Here is a 15,501-nt window from a genome sequence, read left to right as displayed (position 1 = left end):
AAGAAGATGGGAGTAGAGTGACCAGTTGTCCTTCCACATTCTTATCAGATTGTATGAGCTGTATGAGAGTGATATTTTGGAAAGGCCTAGCTTCTTGCACGGCTATTATTTATTGAGCGTATCTCATATCCCAGACGTCATGCCAGGTACTTTACATGCATTAGCTCCAATTCTGAGAGCCAAAATAGTTGGTAATTTGCCCCAGTCCAAATGTTTATTAAAGGTAAGAATGGGATCAGAACCCCTTCCACTACATCACTGTGGAAGTGTTTTCACAAGTGCTCTAGCAGATCAAGGAGGAGATTTCAGAGCTGTGTGTCCGATGAGATTTAATAATTGGTACCTGCCCACAAACCCATCCCGTTTTTATCTATGCCTGGCATGTGGGTGAAGAAATGAAATTCTATTCATGGTTTTCCAGAGGATTTTGTGTCTTAGGATAGTGGTTTAAAAGTATGGTCCTCAGACCAACACATCAGCCTATCCTGAGGACATGTTAAAAATGCAAACTCTCAGGCACCATTTTTAACATACTGAATCAGAAACCCAGGAATGGAGGGGAGGGCAAAACTCTGTTTTAAGTCCCCCAGGTGATCCTGATTCAAACACCAGTGTTTGAGAATCACTGCCTTGGGGAATCTTTCGGGAAGCCAATTTCAGCTGAAGGGTACCTAGGTATCAATGGAGAAATGGGGGTAGAGTGACCATTTGTCCTGTTTTCTCAGGAATGAAGGGGTTTCCAGGATGTGGGGTTTTTAGTTTTAAAACCAGGACAGTACCGGGCAAACCAGGACGATCTAGTTACTGTATTAGATTTTTATTGCTGTCATAACAAATTACCACAAACTTATAGCTTGAAACAAAAACATTTGTTATCTTTACAGTTCTGTGGATCAGAATTACAACATAGGTATTATTGGGCTAAAATCAAAGTGTTAGCCAGGATGTGTTTCTTTTTGAAGGTGTAGAAAGAATCCATTTCATTAGTTTTTTAAGTTTCTAGAGGCCCCCTTGCTCTGCCTTCAAAGCCAGCAATGCTGCTTTTCTGTGACCATTATTCTGTAGTCACATCTCCCTCTGACCGTAGCCAGAAAAGGTTCTTTGATTTTAGGAAAGGATCCATGTGATTAGATAGGCACCACCTGGATAATCCAAGATAATCTTCCCATCTCAAGATCCTTAATTTACTCACATTTGTAAAGTCCCTCTTGCCTAGTAAGGCAGCATATTCAAAGGTTCCAGGGATTAGGATGCAGACATATTTTGGGAGCCACTATTCTGCCCACCACAGTTACCATAACTGGAAGCCTGCAATGCGGGAATTTTCAGTATTAAAACCAGTAAAGTCCTAGGCAGAACCTGGACAAGTTGGTCCCTTAATTGGAATGGCAGTGTGCAGAGAAGAGCCTTATTTCTATGGGGGTGGCCACATCGTGCTGTGGTGGAAGAGACTCTGAAAGCAAGCTCTGGAGTCAGGCAAAACTCAAAAAGAGTCAGATCTGTTTTCCTGAGTTGCCTATTCTGTGATTTTGTGTAATTGATTCAAACTTTCTCTTTTTCATGCTTGTCACATGATCTCTCACTTGTGGATTTTTTTGTGTGTGTTGAGTATAACCATACTAATTTATTGTTAGTCACTAACCATGGGTAATTCACTGTTGCTTATAAAATGCTACATTAACTACTGCTACCATTTAGTTATCAAGTTTTGAGGGTAACAAAAACAAATAATGACTTTAATTGTCTGAATCTGGCTCTGTGTGTGTGTGATCAGCATGTGGTCAGGGCCTTGCTGAGCCCTAAAGAGAACTGGTGAAACATATTCACAGGAATGCAAGCTGTAGTAGTAGCTCTTGCAGGGAAGTAATGTTCCATGAGTGTTTTATTGTATAGAGTGTTTTATTGTATAGAGTATATAGTAAGTATATTGTATAGAGTATATAGCAAGTATATAGTAAGGATTTATTTATTCTCTGTAAATATCTGACTGTCTCTAGTTCTGGTATCTCTTCAGATGAAATGTCTCCAAACAAAATGCCTCCTAAAGTGGTTGGAAATAGATGCACATACAAAGTATTGATCATGCTGCTGAAACTCTGTGAAATTAATATAAACATGGGTAGATGAAACCAGCAAGTGTTCCTCTTCTTCATGTTGACCAGGAGGCTGGGAATGGAAGTGGTTAAGGTCTTTGCCCATGTGAGGCCATAGGCGCTATTCTACTTTACATTATGACACACATGCTCTTCTGTAAAGGAGAGAGCACAGTCCTTGGAATGAAGATTGACATGGAAGGACTCAAATCCCAAACCTGTCCCTTATTCTCTGTGTGACCTAAGGGTCATTTCTCATCTTTCTGAGCTTAATTTTTCTCATATTAAAAAAATAATAATACCTTATATTTGTTTTGAAAGTTAATAATAACATATGTTAAATAAGTATTAAGTGTCTGGTGCAGAGTTGGCAAAAATAAATGGCGATTATTAACATTATTAGTTCACTTTTCAAAGACATCTCCAGTAATAATTGAGGGCTTTTCAAGGTTGTTTAGTATAGTAGTAACTTCACCCCTTGAATGGCCATTTATTCGACACACATTCTATTCTGTGTCAGGCTGAAATTGAGGGTATAAAATTAACAAATGAGTAATCCCCATCTTCCAGGAACTCTCATCCTTCCTGGAGAAATGACACTTGCTTGAACTGGAGGCATCAATTAGTGATGTTTGGAGGAGAAGAGAGCATGCCACACTTTGGGAGCAGTATGATTGAACCAAAGCACAGAGGTGAGATACAGCCTGATCTGTGTTGGGAATTACATGTAGCTTGCTATTGCTGCATTATTTTAGGAAGGAAGTAGTCAGAGATGAAGCTGAAGATACCAGCTGAAGCATGAAAGACCTCCTACATGATGGCAGGGAGCTTGAACATTATCTGTTCATGGAGGGGATCCACTGATGGTTTTAAGTAGGGAATGATGTGATCTAATTAAGATTTTTAAAACATCACTCCAGATGTTCCATGGAGAATAGATTGAAGGGAGGGAAGGGTGAAAGGGAAGTTGGGGAGATCAGTTAGTAGACTTTATAAGTTATGTTATCTGCATTAAACAACAACTAACTAAGGTTATCTCATGAGACTTCAGTTAAAGACCTAAAAAGAGTGTGAATAGGGTTAAGGGCACCACCAAGATCGTTAAATTACCCCAGGACTAGCAACAGTGGGAATCGTTACCAGCCCCAGTCATGAAGGGTGGAGGGAAGAAAATAGTGAGAGCTGAACCATGGAGAAAGAGCACCTGATAGGAGTTGTAACCTTACTTAGGTCAGGTTCTCCAGAAGTCGACCCCAGAGGAGAATTAATGTGCAAGTCTGTGATTCAGGAAACGCTTCCAGGGGGAACTGCTAAAGAAGTAGGGGGAAAAAACATGCATGGACACTAGTTCATCAGCATATGGTAGAAGGAAGGTGCTGTACAATGAGTTAGGAATGAAAAGGAGTCAAAAGATCTGGTGCCAGGGCCTCTGCCACTTAAGTCATTAAAATCCCTGGTTTTTAGTTTGACCATCTATGAAATGGGGAGAGTGCATCCTTACAGAGCCATTGTGGGAATAAAATAAGAAAGTATAAGGATTTTGTGAGAGAGTATGCTAATGTAAGGAGCTATGATGTAGGAAGATTGTAAATATTTTAACCTGACTAGTCTGGGGAATATGAGTTGAGAATTGGGGCCACACATGGAGGCTGCTCTTAGATCTCCTGGGCCCCATGTTTGTGCTCTAGGCCTGATATCAGACAGTCTTTGAATTCATTTCTGGACACTAATGACTATTTTTATGATGAACAGAAAAGAGTCTGATGAATAAATTTTAAAATTTTTTATGATGTTAAGGGTAATTGGGGAAATTTTTTAAAATATTGTCATTTAAAAAAATTGGATATAGCACCTAAATGATGGTAAATAGGTACAAAGTACTATGGTTATTATATTTTTAAAAGCAAAAGTATCTTTTCAGCAACTATGAAGCTTGGGAGATCCCTGCTGGGAGAAGGACGCCTGGTCTCATTGTCCTCCCAGCCCTTCCACCCTTCCCCGAAGCCCCTCAATAAAATGGCTTAATCCGCCCCTCCCCCCAAAAAAAGCAAAAGTATCTGATATTGAGGCATTGTCACAGTATGGCTCTGCTGGCAAAGAAAATTGTTATCTAGTTATTGGAAATCTGACAGTATATCAAATGAATAGAATTGTTGCCCTCTTAAATGTTGTCAAAATCTAATTATTGTTATTATTGCCATTTTATATTTCCCCAAACTTTTCTATAAACATCTGGGCCATAGAGTAATTTCTCACTAAATGATAACATCCATGACCCTGTGAGAAATTTGGTAAAACTTTTTGATGTGGAGAACTCTCGTTATCTCTGGATGTTGAGGAGAAAGAGCAGAAAGGTGCCGAAGCACCTGATTCCATTATGATCGATGCACAAGTTACTTCCTTCAGTGACAGCAGGAAATACTGGTAGCCTTGGCAACACTGATGGCCCTTCCCATCCTTTTTAATTGAAATAGCTGTTGCTAGGATACACCCTCAAGCAAAAAGAAGGGAAAAGAGGGGGAGCAAGAGAATGAGAGAAATGAGAATGGAAGGGGGAGAGAGGATGAGAGAGAAAGAGAGAAAATAAGAAAGGATAGAACAAGAATGAGAATGAGAAAGAAAGGTAAAATGAAAATGTCAGGTGGTATCTGAAGGACAGACTTCTGGACATGAAAGAGACTATTGAATTTCCACCAAAATTAGAGAGCATGGGGTGGGGGTAAAAGTAGAATGTTAGTTCCTAATTTACTAAAAATCAATAATTCATATTTCATCTTGACTTTGAGTTTTCTCATGCAAGCTACTTATCCTTAATGTGGGTGTTTTCATATTGCCTTGGAAAAAAAAATGTTTATTAGCTCTCTTTCCCTTACCCAAACCCCCATCAGCATTCTTTCTTCTGAGGCCTCACTCTTCCACTTGCCTGAAAATAGAATAACTGTAGAGAATAACATTATATTAAAATGGAGTGAATGCTCCCCATCAGAAGGGCATGGGTGAAGTTTCTCCAGTGTTTAGAGGAAGCCATGACCCCATCATCCATGTTTCTGCCCTCACAGCTTCCTCCCATCCATGCATATGCTTGGATATTGGGTGAAGACAGTTTCAGCAGCTGACGACCTCTGAGTTCAGGGGAAAGGTGATGGTTGCACTGGGTGATTGTAGCTTTTGATAGCTGGAGAGTCACATCATGCAAAACTTACAACTGAGGAGAACTGACCTGCTAAATGATTCCTCTCTACTGTGATGTGGAGAAGAGTTACCCTGGGCACACTCCCCATTTCCAGATAATGAGGAGGTTACCCAAGATAGTGCCATAAAATAATTAAGTGGCTTTGACATCTTAGGCATTTTGCTACAATTGAAGGAGGTTTGTGTGCTTTGTTCAGCATGGAATCATCAGCACCTAGGAGAGTACCAAGAACATGGTAGGTACTCAATAAGTGCTGATGAATGAATCAAAGGAAATCACTTCAACTTTCTGGGCAACAGTCATCTTACCATTTTCAATTTTAGTTTAGGGGGAGCCCAGTCCTGACCTCTAAAAGTGGAGGACCCCGGACTCAGCTCATTATTAGAGCACCTCCCCTCTCACCATGGTGATGAGTCAGAGTTGATGGGATAGACTGATAATTTTTCTTAGGATCTCTAGCAAGAAACTTTTACTGGCTTCCCATTGGGTGTAGATAAGAGAGGATATAGTGTCTGGTTCTGCTACAGCCATTTGCAAACATGGTGGCCTGAGACAAGAGCTAATCCTAATGAAACAGAGCCAAGAAGTGAGAACTCCAACTTTCTTCCCAGAGGACTGTTTCCAAGGTCTCCCAAAGCTGCAAACCCCCCAGAGGTCACAGGGATCAGCATCACCTATTTGCCATGCTGCACTGGAGTCACAGGTGTACAGAGATGCTGAGGATGTCCTTTTCCCAATATAATGTCTCACTTTTCTACCTGGTTATTGAATCAACATTGCTTGTGTCTTTTTAGTTTACCAAATTTATTTTTTAAATGGCTCTGTTTGCTTCTTCTGGCAACTTGCTTCTATATAGACTTGGTCCCTAGTACTTGGGATTTGACTGACATACAAATAGTTTTTCTCTCTTTCTCATCTTTACTTCCATTTCATAGATGCTCCTGAATTCTTTGGATTTTCTCACAAACTTCCTTCTTAAAGACATCTTCATTTAATGCAAATAATAAAGCAGACACCAAGAAGCTTCTCACCCACAAATTATCAATATTACAGTCCTTCAGACATTTCTGAGTTTCAGGTAGGACTTAACCAGAACCCACTACTACAAGCAAAATAAAAGAAATTCTGAAGAACTCAATCATTGTCAACATTCTATGGCTTTGACTCTAATACATGATTTATATATCATCCTAAAATATATAACTTAATATTTATTTTGCCCCTGTTATCTGCCAGGGACTAACCTAAACACTGGTTACAGCCTTCACGGATCTTACAATCTAGTGGGCGTGGGGAGTAAATAAATCATAAACAAATGAACAAGATTTCAAGTCACTATACGTTCTAAACAGAGACAAAACAGGGTGATGTGGGATGTCTGAGGTCCACTTTAGGGTGACCAAGAGGTCTCTTGGAGGAAGTAACAATTGAACCGAGATCTAAATGATGAGAAGGAGCTCACTGTGTGAAGATGTGGTGGCGAGGTGGTCTTAGACAGAGAAAATAAAGTGTGAAAACCCTGAGGTGAGAATGAGCTTAGAGTTTGAAAAAATGGGGATATTGCACTGAGAGAAGACATGGAAGTATAATATTTGAGGGGATCAAGAGCTTTATCTAGCAGGTTGAATACATTAGGTTGTAATACAGGCGAGAGGTTAGAGCTAGAGATGTACATTTTAGATTAATTCGGCTATAGATAGTATTTTAATTATAAGACTGAATGAACTCACCTGGGGAGAATGTAGATAGAGACATGCAGAGGGCCAGAGAATTCCAGCATTTAGAGGAGGCCAAGCAAGCAGAGGAGGAGATGCCAATTAATACGAATGTGGTAAAGAAAAACCATAAAGTTGGAGGAAAACAAGAGAATACGGTTATCAGTCAAAGAAGGGAACAGTAACCTGTATTGAATGTTGCTGAGAGGTCAAGTTAGACATATCTAGACAGGTAACCATTGGATTTGGTAACACTGGTGCCCTTAGCAAGAGGAGTTTCAAAGCAGTGGTGGGCTGGAGACAAGGCTGAACTGAGTTGAAGACTAAATAGGTAGCCATAATGAGAGACATCAACCAAGGACCATCCTTCCAAGAAGTTTGGCTGTGAAAAAGAGAAGATAAATGGTGTAGTATCTGGAAAAGATTTGAATTCAAGAGAAGGTTTGCTCTACTTCCAAAGTTTGGAGATACTTGAGAATTTTTGAATATGAAATCAGTGATTTAGCATGAGCCTGCCAATGCCTGTCCCAAATTCAAAGGGCTTGGATGAACAGAGATAGACAGGTACTCTCTGAGAACCTCTGCAGGGCCCAAAGACTGCAGTCTCAATAGTGTGCCCCAGTCGATATTTATATTTTGCTTTGTCATCGCCTAACTTTTACAATTCTCAGATATTAAGAGGCCAATTCTGAATCAAAGTTTCCTTATCAAACTGCTAATGCAATATTAGTTTTAGACATCAAGTAAGAGAAGAAAGAGATTTCCTGGGTTGTTATAAATGGAAAAGGCAGAAATTAAATTTAGCCTAATATTAATATTTTAACAAAAATAAATAGAAAAACAGAAATAATGATATAAATAATTTTTATCATTAAAAGCAATCGTTTTTATTTTATCTTTCCATTTCCCATTATTTTGGTGTAAAAATAGTTTATCCTTTTTGTTAAGGCATGTGGAAATTTCAGGTGCTTTTGGGAAATGAGGAAAGTCATCTAGGGGTAGGACTTGAAATTATACTTATAACAGAATATAGACTAAGTTTTAGTGTTTTTTGAAAGTTTAAAAAAAAAAAAACTACTTAAAAGTTACTCAGTACTCTGTGGTGACCTAAATGGGAAGGAAATTTAAAAAAGAGGGCATATATGTATATGTATAAACTGATTCACTTTGCTGTACAGCAGAAACTAACACAACATTGTAAAGCAACTATGCTCCAATAAAAATTAACTTAAAAAGATATGGTATTACCAAGGAAAAATTAAATTAAAAAAGTAACACAGAAAAAAAATAGTTACCAGCAATCTCTGCCTTCTAGGAAGAAATGGGAATTAACTTTGAGGCAGATTATCCTTTGTTCTGGAAAAAGCTCTCCTCTGTAGACTCCTACGTTAGAAGAATCCCCACCACCACCCCCCAGGGAAAAGGAGAAGTATCTACACTAATAGTAATGTTCTTATCCTGGTTTCTTATTTGAATTGGCAAAGCAAACATATATTTATTTGCTCTAGATGTCCCTGAGTGTTGGGTTAAAGTTGGGATGGGCACTGACCATGTAGAATAGTAGTGTTTTGTACAGTCTGATTCTTAAGCCACTATCATCAGCATTACTAGGGAGTTGGCTAAAAATGCATAGTCCTGGATGCCTCTCCAGACCTATTGGATGAGAGTCTTTGTAGATGAGCCCACAAATATGAATTCACTGTTCAGAGAATTCTTATCAGTGGTATGCTCCTACATGTTGGCTCTTGAGTTAGGGGTGGGAGAAGCCCTGATTTATATTATTTACCAATTTCTCCTCTTCTAATCCAAAGAGGAATTAGAAGAATAAAATAAAATTGATGGTAATAAAGGGGAGTTTGATGACCATTTTCTTTTTATTTTTTATCAAGGACTATTTTCACTACTCTGCAGTTCAGGCTTGCAGCTGACATTTATATTTAGCAAGCTTTGCTTTCACCTTGCCTCCTCTCTTCTCAGAAAACAAGCAAAACTTTCTGTTTGATAGTTGCTGCTGGTCACACTTTTCTTCCTCCCCTTCTCCTTCCAGCTCATGCATCTCTTTTCAGTGTATCTATCCCTTCCTCCCACAGCACTAGGTGGATGATCATCCTTTTCCATCAGTGTTGTACTTGTAGCTTGGTTTTCAACATGACTAACAAAGCTGGGATTTCCAGGGCTGCTTCTCCCCCTCCCCTTCTTGAAATGAGATTTACATTAAAAGGGGCCATAAGAAGGCAGGAAACTTAAACAACTGATCAGACCCAGATCAGTAGCTCACATCTTTTCACTCCATAGAGAAGTCACTGAAAATTCTCCACCCCTACCGCAGAGTCAGACACATTGCCTCTTTCAACCTGAGGCTGACCTCTGAGCTGAGGTGCAATCCTATCACCCACCTCGTCACCCTGTCACCTGATAATGCATCCCTGTCCGATTCTTCTCAATAAACCTTATAATGTCTGCTCTTCTCAACACCTGGGGCCTAATCTCTGAGCAATGATCTCAGAAAGATGACCCTGAAGTTCCTTTCATTTGTTAATAGGATTAACATTATACATCAATGTCCTTTTCTTTTCCCAGTAGGTTATGAGTTTGGTGGTTACAGAGACAAGTAGCACAAAAAGTTTAAGGATCTGAATTGCTTATCCTGATTCATCCTGCTGTGGTATTTCAACCAAACAGCTTAACAGTTCAGCCTTCAATTTTTCCAACTATGAATGACAAATAATAACATAATAAAAGCTCCCTCCCGTCACACACACTCTTATTTCCTAGGTGTTTTTAAAGGAAAAATGGGGATAGAAGTTTTGTCTGTTCAGGATTAATCCTTTGGTTGACTTGAAAACAAAGTTGGATGGTTTAGTATGCCATGTAAAGGTTTAACATTTTCAGAGAGTTCTACTTTAGTGCTTTGCGTGAATCATCCCACCCATTCTTCCCAATAACCGTGTCAGGGCTTTACAGCTGAGAAAACTGAGTTTCAGAGGACTTGAAATGATATGGGTGGAGCTAGAATTCAAACTCAGGTGAACTGGCTTCCCCTAATGACCCTCAAATCTATGTCTCAGACATAAGATAATTCTCTGTCAAGATCTTTTTCTCTTGAGGTCCAGATTTTATATCTAAGTAAGTACCTGTTGGGCACTGCTATCCTTTGGAGGCTGACATTGCAAGACAAAACCTCTTCATGATCTGGTCACTGCTTATGCATCTGGCCTTAGCATTTACCCCTCTCCCTCTCGTACTCTACACTTGAGCCCTACTGAACTACTTGCAGTTCGGCAAAAACACATGCTATGATAGATCCTGTGGTATCCCGCATGTATCTTTCCTTTGGGATCAAGGCATACATTTCCACAACTGCCAGGAGTCCTGGCTGTTGCCTACATATAGCTGAGAATTTCGGAAGGAATTGCCTTACCATGCACAAAGTTGCACCCTATTCCAGAAGCAGCCTATATCCCATGACTGGTCAGTGGAGGCGTATAGAGCCCAGTACTCAAAATGTGACAACTCTGAACACTGTTCCAACTCAGTGCTTCCCCCACAGGATGCACTGGGTCCTCTGTTGGAACCGCATTGCTGTTCAACTTCTCCCTCTGACTAATCCTGCTCCCCTTATTCCTTTGCAAGTATTTTTCTTCCTAAGAGCCTTCTCCATTGTTCTGCATTCAAATCTCTGCTTCACAGTCTGTTTCCTAGGAAGCCTGACCTAAAACAGTTGGTACCAGGGTTGTCCTTGCAGCTTTAAAATAGGATTTTGGAGCTATATTAGCTTTTTACTAGCTGGCAATGAGAACCCCATTACTGGTAGTAGGTGGAATTTGGATAACTCCTGGAATGCTCTAGCAATGGGAAAGTTACATCTTTCATTGATGGTAAACTGGGATGGAAACTGAAAGAGAAGTTACTGCAGGTGCACTGTTCAGACAATCAAGAGGTTCTAGGAAAGAAATAATCATAAAAACCATGGAATTCGATGGCTTTGGCTGGGTGCTAGCAAGGCATTAGAGAAAGACAATGAAGGACTGAGAGTAATTAATCTCAAATTTAGGGCAAAATGAGAAAGCCAGCAAGCCTGAGGGCAGAAAGGCTGATGACAAAACCCAGAATGTGATTTTAAGTGTAATGGATTCCAGAGAAGATAGATTTGTTAACCTGGCAAATCTGCTTCACCTTAACAGGGCCTTAACTGAAAAAGAGGCTTGGAATGGGGTTATTTGGGTTGATGCCCTTGAAAATCTTGAATCTCTACTCTCCTCTGAACCCACAGAAGTGTTGTAGTCCTTCCGGCTAAAAGTTACCACTTCCTTTTGCTTGCAAAATAGCAAGATAACATATGTGCCTACACCTCCTTTCCCTTCCGCTTCACATCTCCACCTTCCCTCGTGGCCACCAGAACAAGAACTAGGGGCAAGTCACAACATAACTGGCTGGGGAAGTGTTTGGTCTGTCTACTAGCAGAAGGAAGGAACTGTGCACCCAAAGAGCTGCAGGACCCAGCCAACATGTGTCAATAGGACAAGGAGAGAATGTATGGGACTTGAGTCTGAGATCCTGGATCTAGGTGGGAGGGGAGGGGAATGAAAGCAAAACATACACTTGGATAAGGGAGAATTTATTTATATGGGAACATTCTCCACTGATGCATGATTTAATACCCTGTCAAGGACCCAGGAGATAGTGCTAACATGCTGCTAGAATGGTTCTTTGAAGCTTGGGAAAAGCTATGGCCCACACTAAAAATACCAGAACATCCATGGCACATGGTGAAAGAAGAGATCAAAAGGTTCAGAGATGAGGGCTTGCTAGAGTGGATGTACTATGCAAAGCAGAAACCCGTTGACTAACCGTGTTTCACTTAATGTAAGGGTCCACAGGACACTCCATTTACCATACTGATAAAAAATGCACTGATGAGAAAGTCACCAGCATAAATAAGATGCTCAGTGGCGGCTGTCCTCTGTAGGCTAAGGCTGATGGTAGAAGATGCTGTTACAGAGTGGGGAACACTGATAGAAATGAAGAGGATGCCAAAATAAGAGAGGCCAGGTGATAGCACTTAACTGTCAGAAACAAGGTGGTCACAATGATCATAATAAATGGCCAGTCTGAGTAATAACCAGGAAGACTTGACCCACACAGGGCCAAGGAGATGGTTAATAGAACACAGTGTATCCATAAGTGGTCAACAAGGGTATGCTTGATGTATGCAATCAAAGGAGACAAAGATAGCTATTCAGGAGATAAAGGGAACTTATTCCAGTAAAAAGTCAAAATCCCTTGTTCAGTTTCTGGAAACTGAGCCAGTTCTCAACCCTAGATCCCACTGCTTGAAGGAGAAGTCAGGTCTTCAAGAGGAAGAGATCTGCAACTCCATATTAAGTACACATGATAATTCCCTCAGTACTTCCTCAAGGTACGTAGGACTATTTCAATAATAATGTCCTGGGAAAAATGGGAATATCCAGTCATTTTGTGTAGTGTGATACACAGGGTCTAAGTTAACGGTGATACCTAGGGACGTGAAACATTGTTGTGGCAATTCGAGTAGGACCATATGAGAGCCAATTAGTAAATAAAGGCCTGGTCCAGTTCCATTTCACAGTGAGTTCATTAAGTCCATGACTCACTATGTAATCATTTCTTTAATCCCCAAATGTAAAATTGGAATGGATACACTTCATATTTGGCAGAATTGCTATATTGGTTCTTTGGCCTTTGGAAGGCACATGCCTTTCCCAACCATCCAAGATTGCTATCATATTTGTGAGCAAACTAATGGATTCATAGCATTATATCCTCCATTCAAATCACCAGTCTGGCTTCTACAAAAAAATTTGAAAAGCAGCTGGATTTTTGGAGATGATAGTGGGCTTCTGCAAACTCAAGTAGTAACCCCAATTGCAACTGCTGTGCTGGATACAGTATCTTCACAGACCAGATTAACACACACTCAGATCCATAATATGTAGCCATTGATCTAGCAAATGGGATCTTTTCCATCTCTTTTAGGAAGAAGGATCAGATACAGTTTATGTTCATGTGGAATGGACAGAAGTATATTATGGTCTTGCTCCAGGCTATGTTATCTGACCTGTCCTCTGTTATAATATAGTCCAAAGGGACCTAGACTCTTTATTCTTCAGAACATTATTGGTCCACTGTAACAATGACATCATGTTACTTGGACTGCTTGAGAAAGAAATGGCAAGTACATTGGAGGCCTTGGTAACACACATGTGCTGCAAAAGATGGGAGATAAATCTAATTAAAATTCAGGGCTCTGACATATGTATTTTTAGGAGTATAGTCGTCTGAGAGATGCCAAGATATTCCTTCCAAAGAAAAGGAGAGATTAACGCATCTCGTATCTTCTAACCCTAAGAAAAAGCACAACACTTTTAAGGCTTCTTTGGGTTCTGGCATAGCATATTTAATACTTGGAAATGCTATTTCATTCCGCTCACCAAGTGACACAAAAAGACTGTGAACTTTGATTAAGACCTAGAGCGAAGGGTCTCTGCAGCCTGCATGCCTGGCATATATGGTCCTGTAGCACTAGTGGTAGTTAACTATGATGGGGAAAGATGTTTGAAGTTTGTGACCAGTCCCAGTAGGCAAATTTTAAAGTGGACTCCTAATATTTTAGAGTAACGCTATGCCATCTGCAGTAAACAGCTAGAGACCAAAATATCATTTGCAAAGTAAGTCTTGCTATGCTCCTAGGACCTGGTAGAGGAAAATCATGGGACATCAATTGACCTTGGAGCTAAGTCTGCCCATCCTGAGCTCGGGTCTTTTTGACCCATCAAGCCATAAAGTCAAGCTGAACTAACAACAACCCATTGTAAGATGGAAGGGGTATATTGATTGAACTGGGAATGAGAAGAGCCATAAGGTACAAATAAGTCCATGTTATCTGCCATTGTTACAGTGACACCTCTTCCACAGATCACATCTATAGCCAAACGGGGGTTCCCTTTTGGCCAACTGGCACAGAAGGAAGAGGGCATGCTTGGTTCCTTGACAGGCTGGCTCTGTATGTGGGTCCAGGTGGGATGAACTCACTATGAACCATATGACTCCAAGTGGTGCAAGGGCTGGCCTATGTTGTATGCTGTGTTATACCACCTAGATCCTCTTTCAGAAGTAATATCTTCATCCCACAGCTGTCAGTGTGTTGGCTGCTGAAAGTCTGTAGCTGATATGTTCTCTCGAAATTGTCCTCGGTTGAAGGGACCTGCCTTATCCAAGGCCACATGCCTTCCCCAGGGCAGTCCAAACTAATCACCTGATGATGCAGGAGTACAGAGGTTCAGCTTTTGTATTGCATGCAAATATCTGCCTCAGAGTCTGTTTTCCAGACAACTGGACCTGAGGTAAGTTCTCTTCCTGCTTTCAGTCTTTTAAACATGCTAATAAATGAAGTGTTCTTGTCTGTCCTCCTCAGCTTCACCTAAGCCAGTGACTTTCAACTCTTCCTTCCCTTTAGAATAATTTAATTGATTACAAGAATTAGGGGCTTCCCTGGTGGCACAGTGTTTGAGAATCTGCCTGCCGATGCAGGGGACACGGGTTCGTGCCCCGGTCCGGGAAGATCCCACATGCCGCGGAGCGGCTAGGCCCGTGAGCCATGGCCGCTGAGCCCGCGCGTCTGGAGCCTGTGATCCATAACGGGAGAGGCCGCAACAGTGAGAGGCCCATGTACCGCAAAAAAAAAAAAAGAAAGAAAAGAAAAAATTAACTCCCAGAACAATGAAATCAGAACCTCAGGGGAGAGAGGCCTAACATCTATATTTTTCAATCCTTCCCCCAACCCCTCCACCTTGATGTTTCTGATGCATAATGATGGTTGAAAATTACAGATCTTATAAATGCCTGCTTCCCAGTGCTTTTTGAGGATCTATTAGCTATCATTTCTTCTGAGAAGTTCTCCATAGTCTAGTCCCTTAAGGTCCAGACACTTAGCCGTCTGTGCTTACCTGTATTGGGGGATTTATCATACTCTATAATTACCAATTTACTGATCATTTTTGCCCACTTGACTATGACCTCCTTGAAAGAGAGATTATATCTGAATCACTATAGTAACCCCAGTGAATAGCCCTATGTCTGGCACATACTTCTTTCTTTATACATATGTGTTTAATAAGCAGGATGTAGGTGTGACAGTCACTGGCATACAAATGATAACAAAGCTGGGAATGAGGATGAGCTTGCTATGGAAAGGTATTCAATTATCAATCTTTTTACAAATGAGAACTCCTTTTTAACATTAAAGTTTTAATTACAACAGAAAAGCCAACATACAACATACGTTGGAAGCATTTAGAGTGTTTATGTGGGAAACTTAGCGCACATTTTTTCAGGTAATGCTTGGTGCACATATGGTTTCAAGGACTTCTTTTGATTATACAGAGGTCTGCCCAAGAATCTCTCTAGAAGAAGTGGAGGAACCAGGACTGAGCCCTTGGAATATTTAGGTGGAAAAAGAAGT

At 40.5% G+C, this 15,501-nt stretch overlaps 1 long non-coding RNA gene across 3 annotated transcripts in view; it reads left to right on the top strand.

The window, feature by feature from the left end:
• LOC137225194 (uncharacterized) overlaps nucleotides 1-15,501 on the top strand; it is a 390,177-nt gene that overhangs the window by 226,181 nt on the left and 148,495 nt on the right. For 2 of the 3 annotated variants that reach the window (XR_010943730.1, XR_010943729.1), the window contains one exon: nucleotides 2,664-2,778. The exons of the other annotated variant lie outside the window; for it this stretch is intronic. This is a non-coding gene — a long non-coding RNA (uncharacterized lncRNA). Of the gene's footprint in view, nucleotides 1-2,663; nucleotides 2,779-15,501 lie in introns of those variants that run through there. 3 annotated transcript variants of the gene reach the window in all.

This window comes from Pseudorca crassidens, chromosome 5 (genome assembly GCF_039906515.1).
Source record: "Pseudorca crassidens isolate mPseCra1 chromosome 5, mPseCra1.hap1, whole genome shotgun sequence".
NCBI lineage: Eukaryota > Metazoa > Chordata > Mammalia > Artiodactyla > Delphinidae > Pseudorca > Pseudorca crassidens.
Note: the sequence above shows the minus strand (reverse complement) of the source record. Positions and strands in the feature narration are given on the sequence as shown.